Source organism: Anguilla rostrata, chromosome 12 (genome assembly GCF_018555375.3).
Source record: "Anguilla rostrata isolate EN2019 chromosome 12, ASM1855537v3, whole genome shotgun sequence".
NCBI classification, from domain to species: domain Eukaryota; kingdom Metazoa; phylum Chordata; class Actinopteri; order Anguilliformes; family Anguillidae; genus Anguilla; species Anguilla rostrata.
This window is the reverse complement of record NC_057944.1, coordinates 12467357-12487403: the sequence shown is the minus strand read 5'-3', so window position 1 is coordinate 12487403 and position 20047 is coordinate 12467357. Positions and strand designations below refer to the sequence as shown.

The 20047-nt window shown below is 44.0% G+C and overlaps 1 protein-coding gene across 1 annotated transcript in view; it reads right to left on the bottom strand.

Moving 5' to 3' along the window:
- The window catches only part of arhgap32a (Rho GTPase activating protein 32a), a 107366-nt gene that overhangs the window by 75336 nt on the left and 11983 nt on the right, over window positions 1–20047 (bottom strand).

Here is a 20047-nt window from a genome sequence, read left to right as displayed (position 1 = left end):
TTGAGAATCTTAGATGCTGACAAACGGATTTGTCCCAAGTTACCCTATTGACCAAGGAAAGATGAGCACAGGAAGGATTTCTTGCACAAGAACCATGCGGGGTTTAAGTTCTTGCAAGGTAAGAGCATTCGCATGAGTCAGATATGATATGACGCTGCGGCAGATGGCTGGTCCCAGTCCCAGCTGAGGCCACACCTCAGAGTACCAGCATTCAGAACTAGTGGCACAGAACATTCATTTCATGCCAGTGGTTCCTGACATATCCGGAATGCTACATTCACACATGACTCGGTCACCACTGTACAAGAAAATCACTTGCTTTTCAGGCCATTTCAGGAAGCAAAATAAATCATTACACTATAATTACTTTCTTTGCAACAGTGAAGCAATGACACTGACCATTAATTTTAGCTCCAATAGAAGGGAATGAGCACCCTGAGATGCTGAGAAAAAATAAAAATAAATTTACAATCATAAATCTCTACTTATGTGTGAGAGCTTAACAGCTGAATTTGGTCCACTGAACATTTGAGACACAACACCTCGAAGGCAAGACTATATATTTCCCTTCACAAACAAAGGCTCATCTGCACCTATGAGTCTATGAGAGTTAAAGATTACTCCACAGTATAGGGTAGTGGGGGGAACAGACTAACAAAATATGACAGAAATCATACAAAGTAGGAAGTGGTGCAACAATACCTAATTACCCATCCATTAATCCGTTAATCCTTGTTGATTGTTTAACCTTAAAAACAGATCCAGGGAAAATGTGAGCAGTTATGGAGCAGGATCAAATCACAGATAATACGGAACTTGGCAAACCACAATCCGTTGCGTTAAAAATGCATTAAAAATGTGCAGATTTCAGCCCGCCCTGCTATAACAGCGCAAAAAATAGACGACATGGAATTACATGAGTGATTTACCTGCTGCAGGCAGACACAGCCTAATCCTAACCCTGCTGCTGATGGAGGCTCTAAAGAGGAGAAGCTCCAGGACTAGCAGGTGCGCAGCGAGAGCACGTTTCCCCGTTTGCTCAAGCGCATCGTCGTAAACCCGACCGCAGCAGTTCTCAGGACGAGCGACAGAGAGAGGATTCTCACACCGCACGGCGGCTGTCTCTGTCCCATGACTCGAGGGCGGGAGAGAATGCTCACTGGGCATTTTGGACTACACCGACTCAAACATCAACATTCACAGGGCCAAATGGAGAACAATTTTAAACATCTTCAAACCTTTTCAAATACCAAACTTTTTATGTGCGTAAACAATTTATCATTGACCAGACTTCCAAAATGCAAACCTGCTGTATGAAGTGATAAACACAAAAATTGCTCAGCTGAAGGAATTAAGGGGGCCTAGCATGTGCGATCTGATACAGCTCAGGAAGCAAACTCAGATGCACCAGGGGGCTGCGCTTCTCTCCCCGTTCCAGCAGCGTGTGTGCGGGCGAACAGAGACAGAGATGTGCGGTGTCCCAGGAGAGCGGTTCCCCCGCCGGTTTCTCTCAAAACAAAATCCGGTCCGACACCTGCACAGCTCCCGGCACGGTTCAGTTCACATCACCCGGGAGATGATCGAGTTGCACAACGTCAACAGGAGACCGGTCTGACAGCACCTACCGCATTACCCGCTGTTAATCCGCTGACTCAGAAGCACCGTTCTGCTTGTTTGGGCTAATATCTAGAGGAAACATTTATTCCAATTGTTTGGACTACATGCGATGGCATTTCAGAATCCCAGCGTTCTATAGGCTGGAGAAGGAATGCTGCTCCTTAATTATCTCTGCAGGAGCTCAGCAGGGCGTGAGTAGAGTCTAATGTCTTAATACACGGGTACAACAGAAAGAGTTGCTGCTTGGCAGGAAGGATAAAAGAACATGAGCTGTAAAGTGGATGGGGAGACAAAAGGAACGAATGCACTTCAGAAGTTTTCGGAGGTTAAATTTACTGGCAACTATAGAACGCATAGAAAACACAGATCTGATAAATGACTGCTGCACATGAATGGGGGAGGCAACTTTTGGCAACCTCAGTAACAGAAAAGGGACTGGTCATGTGTCAGGGTGCTTGCCAAAATTCCAGCACGCCCAGACATTCCAAATAAATCCCGTTTTATCATTCCTGACACTGATTTAATGTTACGTAGCAGAAAACTAATACAAATCCCCTGCACACAACAGGCTATCAATTTCTTGCAGATTAAAAGCTGTATGCTTTTACGACAAAGGACTGCTTTTACATGTACTTTTGTGATCAATATTCCTATATTGATTTTTCAATAAAAACATCAATTATATGGTTTTTGGAAGCCTCACTCTTGCTTCACTTGCTCTTAGAAAGGAATTCCCATGGTACCTCTAGACAGAAGTGTAAATCCCAGTGTTTTTCTCAGGGAACACTGTCTCTCTCTATCTGTCCACCTAACCGAACCTCAACAAGTGAGTGCCACTGCCAACACAATCAACTTTGATTCATCAGGTGTCACTCCAAATTACAACCGAGTCCTCAGTTGAGCTACCTGGTCAAATTAACGTGTGCATGTGTGTGTATGCATGTGCATGAGTATTAGAATTAGCAGACCGTACGGCATTGAAACTGGTTCCAGCGTTGCATCCTGGGAATTGTCAGAAAAATTGGAAATCAAAGTTGACCGTGAGAGGGCGTGTGCCCGTGATCGTTATGGAAACCGACAGTTCCAAGCACGCCGTGGAGGCGTGGAGGCGTCACGAGGCCACGGAAGGTTAAGATGACGAAGGCGCCCCCAAAACGCTGCCAAACGGCGATTAGCGGACTCGGCACGGGAGACCGCGTCTGAGAGGTACGCTGAAGAGGACGGGGGGGAGCAGGAGGAGCGCAAACGCCTCCGGGGGGAAAAACGCGGAGAGAGGGGAAGACAGAGCGGGGACGAAGGCTCGCCTCCGCGAATCACATGCTCCGAAAGCACCGGCTTTGGCGGGATTTACAGCGGGGACTTCCAAATGAGCCCTGCTTCAACGGCACAGAAACATTAAAAAATAAAACACTTTTCATCTCGGCAACACAAAGGGTCACGCACTCGTTAGAATACGAGTGTGCAGTGCACAAGGACTCTACAAAGGGCACCTTGCCTCATTTCCTGAATAATTACCAGTGTGACACACGGTAAATATCATCAAACACTTTCAAATCAAATCAAAGATTCAGATGAAAGGTCAGCATGTATTTTTAAAAAGTACCTCAGGGACATGTCTGGGGCAAGTGCCAGTGCCGTTCACAAAGCGGTTTTTATAAATTCTTGGCACATTCACCAAAAAACTGTCCCCGAGTTATATTTCAATGAACCACAATGTACCTTCTCTAAAGCGTTTAACTGAACAGGCAGTACACCTGTACCCAAACTGGAGGAAGGAAACTTGAAAATGATCCCTGTGTAAAGAGGAATCAAGATTTCTCATAGAACCACCGCAGAACACTTCTGAGGTAATGGAGGAATATAAAAGTTAACGGCCGTACAATTCATTGTCACCCTCAGGAAAAGCTGAACAAAATGAAGAACCATTCAATAATTCCGTTGCTTCAATGCAGTGCTTTCCAAAGTGTGCTGGGAAGTGGGTCAAGAGATTGGTCAAATTAAACACAACATTCCCAGCATGCCCTGGACTAGAGTAGCAGTTTGAGGTCAAACGATAAGCAGAAACACTAACCTTTTAAATATCAGCACAATTACTGACTGAATTTTTTTTTTTTAAGTTAAAAAAAAACATTCCAACATTCAGAACAAAATTATTTCATATAATTACATGCTTGAGTTGGCTGAATGTGGTTAGCTGAAAATTAGAGCAAAATCAAGAAAGAATTTTACCCAGATCAGCTCCTTGTATGTCCAGTTTGAGAATTGTGACATGTTAAAATTGAATTGCATTAAATTGCTAAGGCTACACTGAAATTCAAGCAGGTGGAAGTGCCTGCTTAAGTTGTGGGCACAGGACATTTGAGGAACCCTCTGTTCATCGTCTTCTGAAACACCAGGGTGTCTGTTCCACAGGCTCCACAGTGAGAGTGCCCTGTGAGTGACTCAGCAGATCTGCACGGTCAGTTTCACTGCGAGGGGAGCGGAGGACTGCCGGTCCGGGTTCCAATTAATTACCGACCTGCGAGCCGTGCCAAACTCCCACAAGCCCGCGAGCATGCCAGCACATTCACCCCTGCAGCAACAACACGCCTGAAGCAACTTCCTGTGTTGCAGTTTAAATGCAGAACAAACACAATAGAGAGGTAAGGCTTTAAACTGACTGTCACCGTTGTCATTAATTACTGTAGATATTTTCATTCAGGGTGATGCAATATGGCTCATATTTTAAATACAGGCACAGAGGTACGGAACCTGATGTTCACTAAAGCTATTCAAGTTAAGGGCAGAGGGGCTCCCTAGAGAATGTAAACCCACAACAACCTGGTTTACTACCCCAGTTCCTTAGTGACTGTATCGACGCACGCGCCAATTTCCTAAATGCCATTCAAAACCACTCAGTCGCAGAAGCAATAACAACACAATTAAAAATCTGTAAACCAATCTTCATGCAATTTCGATTATTAATACCGGTCCCTCTCCTTTCGATGTAATTTTAACTGCGCGTATTCAGGAAAAAAAAAAACAAAAAAAAACAGAAAGAAAATTAAAAGCGCGCTTCGGTGCACTCTGCGGTAATGTCTCCCGGAGCCGTGATGACACGCTGCGCCAGGCTTATCTGTGCCTCTGGTGCCAACACGCCCGCCATGCCCGCAGATCTCCCAGTCTGGTGCACGCCGCTGCCAATCAGTCGTGCACACGCCCGCCATGCCCCAGATCTCCCAGTCTGGTGCAACACGCCCGCCATGCCCGCAGATCTCCCAGTCTGGTGCCAACACGCCCGCCATGCCCGCAGATCTCCCAGTCTGGTGCCAACACGCCCGCCATGCCCGCAGATCTCCCAGTCTGGTGCCAACACGCCCGCCATGCCCGCAGATCTCCCAGTCTGGTGCCAACACGCCCGCCATGTCCCCAGATCTCCCAGTCTGCCGACACTGCAACCTGAGGAGGAGCTTTAAAGGGCTTTCTGCCTTTACCAGGGATCCTCCCCCTCACCCCCAGAGCACCGGCCCTCGGTTACCCCCAGAAAGAAAAAGAAAAAAAGAAATGTATCCTTTAAATGGGAAACTCTTTTTTCTCCACTTTTTGTATTAGAGTTGGTCATTTAGGACACGGGCGGCCACTCTGGTCCAGGGAATTCCAGAGTGTGCTGACTTTCACTGCTACTCCGCTTAACTGATCCATTAAAGAAACAGATTTCAGTTAACTCTACCTGCTTTATGGATCTAATCTTAATCTGGTTGTCAATGTAAAGGCACATACAAAAAACAACTGAAACTTTAGCTCACTATTACATTACAGCCATTTAGCAGATGCTCTTATGCAGAGCAACTTGCATAACTTTTTACATACAATAGCTTTATTCATAGAACCCATTTATACATAGCAGGGTATACACTGAAGCAATGGAGGTTAAGTACTGTACCTTGCCCAAGGGTACAACGGCAGTGTCCTACCCAGGTCTAAGGTTACAAGACCAGCTCCTTACCTATTATACTACACTGCCGCCCAGGACCAGGGTTGGCCTGGTTCACCCTGTAACATTAACACAAACAGAAGAACAAAACTTGCCAAAGAAAAGCATAACCCATATACACCATTAAAATAAACAATGTGGATACCATGATATAAACACATCTAAAAAGGGTATATCCAGTTTGTGACTAGCCCTATCAGTTAGTAATAATAACAACATGAGTACAGACTGGCATTCACCCAACTTCTTTATTGCCACAACAGAGGGATTTATCCCGATATGAGAGAACTAGCTGCCCACGGGTTACCCTCCATAGTGGAGGAGACATAAAAAACTGACAACTCACAACAAAACTTTCTACCTCTGCATTCTTCAGGAAGGACTGCAGATGGGGGGCATGGATAAATAGTCACTAGGCATTTCTGTGTCTGTTTGGGGAAAAAATATTATTTGTGGAAAATTACCAACTCGCTGGATGATTCAAGAGAGAAGCACCGTGGAGCACAGATAAGACAGACAGACAGAGAATGCAGAAACAGCATGCCTGAGGCCAAACCACGCTTACTCACGCCAAGCACCTGAAAAGAAGCAGAGCTGGGATTGGCTAGGGCTCGGAAGGGGACCTCCAAACACGTTTCTGCTGGAAGTGATGGTGGGTTGGTGGGACTGCCAAGTACATTATTTGCCACGCAGCCAAATTCATACTTTGCTTTATAATATACTGTTTTCAAGGAGGCCTTATGCATATAAAATATGCAACATAGCATTCCTGGGAATACTGAAACTGTAAGTACTGTCACGCACTGTACACACAGAACACTGCCTAGCAAATAACAGCCACAACTGTCTATGACAAAGTAATAAAGCATTTTCCCAACATGATTAACTAGACCTCGCTGATAACATCTACTCTCTTTGTTTCCGTTTCTTTGGCTGAGGCCAAAAATATTACACTGTTTAAAAGCCAGAATGTACTGCACCCAAATATTCTTACAGCATCAAATCAAAGCAAGCTGAAATAGAACATTGCTGGATAAGGTGTGCTCCACCATGCTGTCAAATATTTTATCACATACACAAATATATATTCAAGTGACTGCACCATAAACTAGATACTATTGACCTAGATATTAATAACTAGATATTATTGACCTGAGTGTTGGGTTTCATTAATGCCAAAATGGGGAGAGCGACTGCATGCTATCAGTGACTCAACAATTTCAACTAACCATCCTGTTTTACTGTGGTTAGCAAAGTATTTCAACTGGTTCAGACAAGTCCCTGATTGACAGCATGGACAGTCTTCACCCGTTGTAGGGTTTAGGGTAACTCAGACTCCTTTCAGCCAATTAAAAAATTCAATACAATCTCAAACTATGACATTTCAGTTATATCCCTCTCACTGCCAAATGAACATAATTACACTGTTTATTCCGCAATATGCACCTACACTCTGGAGGTTGACTAATTACCGTATACTTCAGTGACTCCTGAAAACATTCCACACCTGTGTCGCGTACCAGCACGCTTAGTACGAGGCTAATCCGCACTACCCTGCTAACAGAAGGGAAAGGGCTGCCCGAGCCATCTACCGAGAATAACCCGTTAATCAGCTGGCAGTGTGGGGAGCACCAGCGGAGAGACAGGAGGGGGGCGCTTGGTGGATTAAAGACGGGCCTTGTGCTGCTGGAACCCAAGGGGGAGTGGCCAGAATAACAGCTCTGCGCTGTCGTCCCCGTCCCCGTCCCCAATGGGCCAGACTGCGGTGAACCAGCCAGAGGGGTTCAATCTCATGTGGGATCTTCAGGGAGGGAGGGGGGGAAAGAGTCTCAAAGAGTGCTCACCCCCCTTCCGCACCCGCCTCAGTCAGAGAGGCCTGAGAAAGAAGTGAGAACTAAAGTCACTACGGCTCCCCCAGGTAATGCTACAGGAACCCACACCTGTAGATAATAATCCCTGCTAATTTAGGAGCTGGATGATGGAGTACTTTTCCTGTATTCTCCCAGAGTGAATTAAATGGCACCCCGGGGAAGGCGGAACCACTTCACTACAGGCCGACCCACTACATAACCGCGGTCCCCGCAGAGCACCCAGCGCTGCAGAACGGCCCCCGGATCCAGCGTCTGGCCGCTCAATCTGTATGTCAGGAGTTTGGCTGATCCCCCCGGCCCCTGAGCCCCTTCCAGCAATGACATCAGCAGATGACTCATTCTGCAGCTTATGGGAAAATCTTCCACGCCAAGACCCTGAAATGCAGATGGGTCTTTTGACCCCTTACTGTTCGGCTTGAACGCCACTGCTCTGTCCAACTATACACCGACTAGAGCCAAACCTTCTCTCAGAAACACCCCCACTACCCAAAACAAAAAAGGAAAGAAAGACTAAATATATTAATTAATATTAATAGTAATGCTAAAATTAAAATGAATACTACAAAAAAGCTCTGAGCTGAAATAAAATCCTGACTTCAACAGCCAGTAACGCTGGTGTATAAAATATGCATACCCCACTTCAGGTACTTCATTGTGACACTTAATCTCTTGCGAAACAGTTTTTTTTTTGTTTCATTTCTGCACCGGTCTAAAATCTGGCTCCAACACCAGGGTCTTACAACAGACTGCTTCTCAACAAGACAGAATACTAACTTTGAGATGCTAATTCTACTTCAAACAACAGAAATTCACTTTTAAAAAATCATGACTGATACATTCAGAAAACAGAGTACCATCTGTAACGAGTGGCTTGTCATTTAAAGTTCACCCCAAGCCTTTGATAAATGAAGCAGAAATGTCTGTAAGCCTTCTAACCCCGTCATGTACCATGCAGCAACAGGCTACATCAACATGCTACAAATGAGTCTAGTGTGTACAGATACGTCCCCTCCCACAACTCAGACAGACGCCTAAAGACATCCCCCCCACCTCCCCAACCCCGCCTCAGAAGGTTGTGAGGCAATCAAAGAAAAAAATAAAACGATTTTTCTCCCCTTTCTGTGTCTCCTGGCCTACATGAAAACTAGCAGTGAAAGTAGGGCAGCCAACGCAGAGCCGCACACACGCGGCCTGTATCAATATTAATGAGGCGAGCGCGGTGGGTTTTTTAAGAGGGTGCATTACTGTAATTTGTTTCAGACTCGCTGTCTCATCTGCCGACAGACTGAGGGAAATGCATACCCTCTGCGGAGTTAAAGCTCGTGAGCTCGCATTCCTGCGCAATTCATCCCGGCACGTGTGGGTGTGTTAAGAGCATCTGCGGCTAGTCAATCAAATTTTAGAAGAGCCCGGCGCGGGTGACAGAGTTCACATAAACAACATTCATATTCATCTAATCATAAGCTAACGTTTGTGAAAACAGTTGTCACTCATCTAAGATGCATGGGGAAAAAAATAACGGTAAGCAATCAAGCGTACCTACCAAATGTGTGCGTGTCTGTGGGTGTGTGCGTGTGTGTACGCGTGTGCGTGAGCATGTGCAGGTCTGTGTGTGTGTGCGCAAGTGTGTGTTGGATCATGCAACAATGCACAAAATAAACAGTTTCTGAGACCAAGTTGTATTGCGAAGGACAAACTAACTGTGACACTATGAAGATACATCAGTGGTTCCCAACCCTGTACCTGGAGATCTACCATTTGGCAGGTTTACACTCCGACCATAACAAAGCGCACCTCATTCAACAGCTTGAGATCTCATTACGTGGCTTATTATTCAAATCAGGCATGCCAAATTAGGGATGAAAAAGGACGGCAGATCCCCAGGAACAGGGTTGGGAACTACTGAGATACCACAACGTGCATATTAACAGTCATTAGCAAGGGACCACGCACACTGGTTTGAAGTGAGGAAAAAAATATCCAATGTTTATGCAACGCATTTCAACCAATCAAACTCATTAATCTGTCCCAGCACAATGTTTCATCTATCCTGGCCAATATGTATTTGAACAGAAGAGAGGAGAGAATGAAAAGTGTATGTGGAAAATGGCCCATAGGGAACGACCTGACCAGACCCCAGTTTGAACAGGTCTGACAGTCCCTGAGCTCCGACTTTCTGCCCACTTCATGGGTCCAATTCTCATGTTGAGCTGGAGATACAGGGACATAAACACCACTCTGAGTCCCCTGTTTACACCATTCCAGATTTCACTAGCTGCAGGTGAGCGTTCTGGCTGGTGGACCGAAAACTATAACCAGAGAAATGTTTGTTCATAGGACCCCTAACACTGAATAAACACAGTTTGGTTGTGTTTCATTGCCTTGTGGCTATATAACTGACAGGGGTGTTTTGTTTTGTTTTGTTTTTTTAAAGAAACACCCAGGATTTCTAATGCTACCGTCATCCCTCCTACACATTCATTTAATCATTTTAACGTGCTTTAACGGAAACGGTGCACCCGTTGATATGCAACTGTAACACATGCAGCAGGTTTTTCCAGTAAAACCTGGTATGGCCTGCACATGTATTCTTAACTCTTTCACTATCAATACCAATTAAGGCAACAGGCACACGCACGCACGCAAACAGACGGGTGACAAATTAATGGAAAAACCAGAATAACTGAGTGGAGAAACTAATAGATGCAGGTGTTTCCATACAGGTGTAGTTGCATGATACAATTAAGCATTTAACATCCTATCATGCACTGCATGTTGAAGCTGTTCTGGCGGCTCGTGGTGGCGCAACACCTTACTAAGACACTTTATGTCAGTTTTTCCCTTAATGTGTCACCCGCCTCTACGTGTGTGTGTGTGTGTATAAAGAAAAAAAATTTCTTCGAGGTAATTTAGTAAATGTGTTCCTCACAGACCAATCTGTGTGAAACTAGAAGGACTGGGTCCCTACATAGAAAAAAATCATGTAAAAAGGTAGAGGGGGAGGTTACATAACCAGTTTAACTGTGAAAATATAAATACGTACTCCAAATATATCATCATCGTAATGCACACACACAATTAATAACAAAATAAGTTTGACATTTAACAGAAGTACACACAATCCATTTAATAGATTAGGAAATTCTACCCAATCTATTCATCTAAAGGCCCTTGCTCAATGGCTCCACCCTAGCTGAGAATGTCACCCTTTGAATTACAAGCCCAAAATTTTAATAAGACAAAGGCGTGCACCGTGAAAGGAAATCACAAAATGCACTGCATTAGAGAAACGACAAACAGGGCACAACTTACCCTGCACAAAGGAGGAAACAACCCTAACAGGGAGGCACAAAACAGCTGAGAAGAGGCGAGGGTTCAGGAGCCTGAATGTGGGACAAACCCCAGGCCATTTCGGCGCCTTTCATGTGACACACAGAGATTGCGGGGGGAGATTTCATCTGAAGGGGAGAAGGCAACGCACATCAAGCGAGCGCCCGCTTCAAAAGCAACGCGCCGTCCCGAATCGGAGGGAATCGACCCTCCCCACAGGCACGCAACACACCAGCTCTGCGAGTTCTGCTCTGCTGCTGCCACTAACGCCCATTTTTTACCCCTGGTCCCATCCAGGACTGCCCCAGTGTATTAATAAACTGAGCCAGTTCCTGCAACCTCTGCCAATCCAGGAGAGCACATACACACACCCTCGCTCCTCTAAATCACGTCAATCCCCGTTCCTTTATAGGCTGCAGTTAAACAGTTAAACTCGCGGACGCGGAGTCAGAAGAGGACAGCTCACTGTGCCGCCTGTTCAGGCAGACCGGGGACTGCCAGCTGACCAGAGGAGGTTTCTGGTGCGGCACAGGCCCCACGGCGAGTGAATCCCCCCTCGCTAGCTGACGTTGCAGCCAATTACACACACACACACACACACACACACACACACACACACACACACACACACACACACACACACACACACACACACACACACACACACACACACACACACACACACACACACACACACACACACACACACACACACACACACACACACACACACACACACACACACACACACACACACACACACAACCCCGCGGGGCTGCTAGCTACAGTTAGCATTGGCAAGCACAAGGGTTCAGTACCATGCCGGGGGGCCCATCCACTCACAATAACACTGCCTTAACATGATGAGCCAATCAGCATCCCCTTCAGTGCTGTATTTACAGAAATTTACAGCCATTGTTTTATTCTGAATGGTGACAAAAGCCGGCATCTCACACCCAACAGTGCAGCGGAATTTATCCTTTTCCACAAACATGGTAAAAATGCAGGCTTTCACAAAACACAGATGCCAGATTTTAACTATAAAAATGCTAGCAGACACATAACCGCATGTAAGAAAACAGTAGCTCTCTCAAAGAGAGTTATTATGTCTGCAATTTAACCAAAACAAATTGTATTATTAGCCAGTAATAACCATATGCATAGCCATATACACATCTACTACATTGAAACTTAACTGTAACATGCCAAATACTACTAGGAAGGAAAACAACAGCTAGTAATTATTACTAGCCTATTTCACATAGCCCACTAGCGATACAAGCCACCAGTTTTGCAGTGGCGTCATGCAAATAAATAGTTTTTCCCCTGCCCCTCATCTACCTCTATGTACCATACATGCTGCATAACCCAACAGCTAATAAATCTGGTGAAGATGCATGTGATTAAACAACAGTGTATATTATTGGTAATTTTTTTAAGGGAGGAGAAATGTAAAAAAAAAAAAAAAAAGTATTTGAAAGGCTATGTGTGAGCACATCCTATTGTGGGCTAACATTTAAGTAATTGTACATATATGACAGTATACTGTATCCCAGCAATAAGACTTACTGGTTGGAAACATAGTTAGCAGTAGATAAGTGAAGCCATTGCAGTGGAAGCAATCTGACCAGCCTTCCAGTCAGTGACTTCATACATTAGCACTGGAATGGCTGCCTGGCACACAAACCGCATTAAATGTTTAGGTGTATTTATATGAAATACAAGAAGAAGTGTTTAAGGAGCTTCCTTATTATTTCTTTTCTTTTCTTAAGACTAGGACTTTGTCTTAATGTGCTGCCATTCAACACACACATCTGAGGAAGTGTCTTTGAAGCTAGTTGAGTGGAGTAGTTGCACTTGTAACCAGAATTCACTTGTAACCACAAAATTTCATGTTTTACCCCCAGTTAGGAATTGCTGCTGTTTGGCTAACAAGGCACTAGGCAATAGGTAAGAAACAATTACAAATCTGCAGCTTTTCTAAAAAATTTTAAAAGCGCTATGTCACATGTAAATAAAGGATGTAACATAAATCTATAATCCACTGGGCAAATATGCGAGGGAACTAACAAAGTAGGAATAAGAAACCGGTAAACACGGAAGCCTGTACACCTTAAATAGTAATCAGGTCAGCGAGGTGGAGTTCTGCCATAACTGCTTTATGAACCCACAGACGAGCTCACGCAGTTTCCATGGCAACCTCCTTGCTCCAAGCCCCGCCCCCCAACCCAAACAAAACCTCTCATTCGTAGGTGAAGAAACACCAAAGTGAATTAAATTTGAGACCATTGTAACGCAGCCAGTAGTAGAAGCACACCATGCTGCATGTCATTCAGAGTACACTGACACAAACTGACAACTGAATCCCAGAATGGCAACAGGTCAACACTTGGGGTTGCAACAAAAAGGCAACACCTCAGGTAAACACATATTCCACACAATACTTTTTGTCAACACCTCTTAAATAATTCAGAAAATACTCTTTGGGGGGAAAAGAAAAAAACAAAAACCCTCCCCTGATAGTTAAATACACTTCTGCTTTCAGGAAATACACTTAAACTTTCAAGTCAATGTGTTAAAAAAAAGTGCAAAAGTATGTGAAAAGTATTGAGTGACAGAGGATGTGTGCGTGTGCGTGTTTGGGGATTGGGGGGGGGGGGGGGCTGCTTCCAAGATCGCACTGATCAGGACCCTGGATGTCCGTGTTGGACTTAGCAGTAGAACAGGAAACAATGAAAGTGCCCCCGCAGTCTGCGGCCATGGTGACAGTTCGGTCAAAACTGAACACACCAGGACCTGACCGTGGCTCCAGAAGGAGCGGACAGTGTCTGCTTCCATGTGGCAGCCAGCTGGCCAGGTTCAGCCAGGCCACAGAATGGCGGGAGATGGAAACACTTCTTCTGCACAGGTCAGAATTCTAAGGTCAACCTACGCCTACAGACCACCAAGCAGCAACGAGTGACAGAGAGCAGGTTTATGAGAGATTTAGAGGCCAGCTGGAGCAGAGTGCGACCCCAATTTGAATGAAAATTGAAAATGGCTACTCGGCGAGCACGGTGTGGTACTTTTCTTCTCTGGAGCGGAAATGAACAGCAAATCAAATCGATTCGTCACTTCACCAGGAATACATTTTCGGCTATTTCAGGTTGCTCCTTTGCACGGTGCGTTCCACATGCGGAGCTTGCACAGACACGAGCTGGATGAAGACAGCCCACGTGCAGCTTGAGTAAGCAGGCCGCTAGCACCCAAGTTACCAGTGGGAGTCGCAAGTGAGAGGAAAGAGTCTTTCCAGATGATTGAAGTGCTCATTCCCTGGGTGAGGCTATGGCTGGGTAATGTTAAGTGCCTCGCAATACAATAAATTTCCTGCAAGACAGTAAGCTAAGACAGCCTATATGGGCTGACTGGCCTGTCTTTGTCATCAGAAATGAATGTTCTCTGCTGTTCTTTGATAAGATTCTATGCTGATGCTAGCATTAAAAAAAAAGTAAAAACTGAGATGTATGGGATATGAGATTGGTGAACCAGACATAGTGATATAGCGACTGAATTTCCTATCAACTTAACATGAGGAGCTCACCAACAGTGTTCATGGGTTTTTTAAATATTCAGATGCCTGCAGTCGGCATTCTCCCTCAGGCAGATACCCAATGGATGCCGCTATATTACATATTACAGAGATTCGCTCTGAAGGACAAAACTAAACACTACTGACAATGCACCAATATTCACTAACAAATCATGTGCATTGCAAATGTAGGCACTTTTTTATCTTCTGAAGTTCAGTACATCTGTTCTTTTCATCCTCTCCTCTCCACTTGTTCAGGGTGTTTTTCAGCCCGATTCATGTGTCTACAGTTCTGTGTAGCCCAAAAATTTCAAACAAAGTTTAACAGCATACACGCATATTTGTTTGTCAACAGTATTACAATAGCAAATTTGCTCACCACGCAGCTAAGGTGTTGGATCAGTCACCAAACGCAGTCCAGCAAGCAACCGTATGCAGCAAAATCCAAAGACTGACAGCCAGTGTCACCTTCATTTCCAAGCCTCAGCCAGGCTCTCAAGGCTTAAACCAATAGGCCATGTCATTAGGTATTCAGGTGTTTTTCATGCATTGATCTTTTCTTTCCATTCAACGTGATACTCTCGGCTGTAGATTGCAGAGAATTTGCCCTTTAGATGATCGATCGACACTGTATGCTTCTTGTAAATTAAGATTTCAGTTATTCAGGTATAGTGACAACAAAATGCTATTATTATTAATAAATTAATAAAGCCAGTGTGTATTGTGCAGAAAATATAGTACAGATACTGTAAAAGCAAAATACTGAATCTATTCAGTCAAAAAAATATATTTGTAGCAACAGCCATCCATACTGCTGTATAGCAATTTGAGAAAAAACACACAGATTTACCCATTTGATCATTGTAATATCATACTTGATTGTAATGTTTTACTTTTGAATAGCATATACTGTAAGGCAGTGTAAGAAACTATTGCTGCAGGTAGCAAAAAGGTAGCTGACCAGGTTCAGTAGTAATGAATACATACAGCCTTTTCCAAGTAGTTATAAAGACATGGCATTGTGCTGTACTTTTCCCTCCATAGAGAGCACTCCTTCAATGGTTTTAGACTGACCATTATTTGGAAAGAAAGAAAAGCACTCTAGAGTACCTACACAGCTTGGGTTTCGCATTTTACCAGAAACAAAACGGTCAAATAAAATACAATAGTGTACAGACGATCGAATCTTCAATATTTTCAAGTCCATATATTCTAAATAGCTAATAGTAGTACATTTACAGAGAGATCTTCCCACCCAATATTTCACACCAATGTAGACTTCCTTCTCTGGGAAACAGGAAAAAATGTATGTTAAATTACAATTTTATAAACTTCTATACCTTTCATTTATTGGAACCAATGAGAGCATTTGTGCTGTGGAGTGCAAAGACATTCGATATGTTCAGAAAACAGTGACTGGCAGAGTGACGAATTTATATTGTCAGAAATTATTTTGAGTGAAAGTGATCATTGGAGCGAGGGAGAAAGAAATTGACATTTGAAGACAAAGCCAACTGACATTTAACGTCTTACAGCATGTGTCAGCTGTGAATCATACTGTGGTAGATGCATGCGTAACTAAATAAAGCATGATAATGCAAGCAGGGCTCGGAAACTATGAGAAAGAAAGAGCAACACAGACAGACCCAGAACCTCAGCCCATACAATACCAGTACCAATACCAGGACCTATTATTAAAGGAATATTTTCACATGAGAAATTAAGCTTTTTGTGAATGCAGGGAGGGACATATAATTTAAACGCTTGTTATAGTGACCCCTTTCATTTATAAATCTTTGAACTGCTCTATTAAGCACAAATTAACGAGTCATATAACCTTAAAGACTGAAAGTGCAAGCATAACTGCCATGACTGAAATCTGACTCAGAATGCAAATTGTGAGAAATCAAATTTTCATTCTTTTTCCCCCCTGACAGTGGTTGTTCTTGTTATCTCATATAAATACATGAACAGAAGCAAATAAAAACTAGAATAGATGAAGTTTGAATGAGAACTGAATCATAAGCCAAGCCATATGAAAATGTCAACAGAATGATTAATTTGCAGCATTGTAACTACTTCACAAAGAATACTTAAACTGCACAAAAGTAATTAGTTTCCTATTTTACACATACAAATATCCAGACCTACGAGACTCAACTTAAGACATGCTTAAAAAATGCTTTCATTCTAATAAATTGTGAGGTTTCAGCTATTTTTAGTCTAGTCTTTACTCGTCTACTTTGTTAATTCTACACTGTGTGTTTGTGGCACTTCATTTATTTTTTTTAATGATGACTACCAATGATTGCTTTCATCCGTCAGCACTTTCAGCCAATCAGAAGAGCTCATATGGCGACGAGAGGCTCAGGCCCCATAAACACCACACGGAGGTCGTGCTCGTCACATTGCCCACCTGCACAGCAGGTGCCCTCCCGCAAAGTAGGGAGCACCGGACCTTCTGAAGCCCCCCTCACTGGGACAGCCACGGCCAATCACACCTCACCGCTGAGACTACCAACCAATCCTCTGTCCTGCACCAGGACAGAGGATTCAACTCCATACTGAACCAGTGCTTCAGCTGGAGAACACAGCCCGCTTCACCACTGAAGAAAGTGCTTTTCTGAAATCATGCACATGAAAATTTCTCAGAATATTATCGTATAATGAATATACATATACATTTCATGTGGTAACACAGGAGTGTTAAATGATCTTCTTTAAATAGAAATAAGTGCATTGAGTATAAAAATAAAAAGCACCACATTCCACAGGCCGAAATAGCATCGATCACACAACTTCCATCTAAGCCCACACACCACCATTACGCGGTAATTCCTCAGCAAATTGCCCACGACCTTACGTGGATGAGTGAGATTTACTGTACCCAGAGGGCCCATTACCAAAGGCAACAAAGTGCTTGTTTTATAGTATAACTTTTTCTAATATTGTCATATTGAAGTTATTTATATTATTTACTTGTGTGCTATCTTTTGACACTTGAGCTGCCTGGACACTAACTTCCAGCGCAATACAGTATCTACCATCTATCCATCCAGATATTTAATTATCTGCTAAATTTGTCTAAAAATAAAAATAAAATAAAAAAGCAGGATGTGCTTAAAATCATTCATCAGCCTGTGCAGACTAAATCAGCAGGGTGTTTGTGCTGAACGCCTCCTCCATAAGCTGCTTTGAATGATCTGCGCAGTGCAGGCCGGTGTATTTGTTGAGGACAGCCTGCGAGAGCAAACGCAGAGCAGCCATTAAAGCGTCTCGTCTGGCGAGGCCGCCGCGGACCTCTCACGCGACAGGGGGCCGCCGCCGGGGTCACCACCGGGGTCACCACGCCGCAGACCAAACGGCTCGGCGAACGCTGGCCCGCGGTCATAAAAAAGGACTCATAAAGATCCATAACAAACGCCATAAACAGGACAGATATCTGCCTTCAGCCATTGCTAAAGTGAGACTGTGGTCGCATACGCCGTTCCTCTTAGAGATTTCCGCTTGTTTGTATTTTTTTGTTTTTGTTTGTTTTTTTTAATGCTAGCATCCTACCTTCTGTGTTTTGGCTGAAGTTCTGGACTACTGGATCCGCTATGTTACATCACTGAAAAACAGAGATTCAGGATGTCCAGCAGTGCAGTCTGAAACAGTCACAGAACGATCCCTCCAGACGCACCTCAGCCTTTCATTGTGCGCTGGGTAACCCTCACGCTGCTGAACTGCTCAGATGCACGCACGTGGAACGACAGACTCACACCCAGCAGTCTCTCACCATCCTGTCCAGCACTTCACCCTGCACTTCCAGCTAAGTGCCATTTACTGATTCAGTGTCTGCTGTCGAAATAAACACATTTCGGGAAGCAAAATTAACCAAACTTGTCATTTTTTTTTTTTTCTTTCTTTTTTTTTTAAAAAAGAATTAAACGAAACAACGATCCTCCTGAGATGAAACAGCCCTACTCTTTCTGTTGCACCACTCAATACAAAATAAAACTATTGTCCTGAAGAGACCAAAAATCTAAGGAAACTCATGTAGATGTAAAACACTGATCAACATGAACTGCTAGAATGAATCATCAAGGCGCATTTAAATAATGAGATAAGAGATTTCCGTTTTTCCCCCCAAGAAGAATTTGGAATGGCTCAAATCTGGCTCCACGCCCTGTACAATGCTTCTGTCTGCAGTTTGGCTAGTGTTGTGAAATCTGGACATTATTTGCCTGGGGTTAGCCTTCCCTGGCTAATCAAACCCTATCTAGGAAATCCTTTTCTTTTCCACACGGATACGCTGGCTCCCTTCCTGCTGTCTATGGTGGGGCATTCAACAATATCCGAGGATTTCAAAAATTTGCCTAATCCCGGACAAGAGAGAGTTTGTATGGGGTAAGCACTGCATTCATAAGAGGACTTATCACTGGGCCTGTACTTCTGCTCGGGGCTAGAGAACAGGGAGGCACACAGACCGAAATTATGGCTCAGGTTTAAGGTTAGAGCGGCAAATCCACAGAATTTGGAACCCTAAAATAGCAGGAGATTAGGCCTACGCACAGCACTGCACGTCATCTTAGGCGACGTCAGATCTTAGCAGAGGATGATGCTAAAAAGAAAAAAATAAATAAAAATTGAAACAGACAATTAACTAAGGGATTCTTAAGCAAATGCGAAGCTGAGACGGCTCTGTCAGCAGCTCAAGTGATTTACCACCTGCACTGCGAGCACAAGCCAAGATAAGCCCCGATGCAAGACAGCAAAGTCGCAAATGGCCTTGCCTGTCAGGAGGAGGAGGCTGCTGTCTCTACAAAATGAAGAGACGGTGCCGTTTGCTATTGTGCTCGGAGTGTTCCGCCATTAAGAACCGCTAACAAGAGTAAATCGCTTAATGATGGGAAGAAAACAAACAAAAAGAACCCCATGTGTGTACGTGTAAAATGACATGACATGACAGAGACAGGGAAAAGGCACAATTTGCAGTTTTTTTTAGTTAATCATTTATCATTTAACTTCCAATTTACTTATTTCAATGTGCTTATCAGACATACAAATATTCAAAATGTAAATGCACAGGGCCAAAGACTAACAAACCATGAGTTTATGACAATTCAAACCCAGTCACCAAGAAATGAACCCAAAATCACACCAAGTAGGGTAATAAGACAGGACATGAAAAATATCTAGTGGCCCTCTGAGTACAAAAGCCAGCAATCTAAATTCAAAAATTTGTGAAGATGTCCCGGCCAATTTCCGCATCTATCCTTCCCCATCTGGCTAGGTGTGGAAACGTGCTTAAGAATATTAAACGTCATTCATGCAATCCCTCCCTCCACTGCAGAAAGCTGGGCTTTCTGGCACAGAACAGCTCAGGTAGGTGCCACATATTGGTGGTGGTGGTTAAAGTGAGCTTTCCCGGCACTTCACTTCCAACTGCTTTGAAAACCAAAAGATCGGTGAACATAAATGCAACCCGCTGTGATTCCTACACATTCTTACCGACGTCCGCAGCTGTCCTGATTTGCAGTGTGTCTATGCGGTGTCCAAAAAAAGGAAGTGGGACAAGGTGGGACAAGGAAATGCTAAATTATTCGTCAGGGTGTGTTTGGAGGACCCCCCCGCCCCCCTTTTCCTTCTGCTGCTGATCCGCTTGCTTGAAAATAGAACAAAAGCGTGTGTGTAACAGCCCCGGGG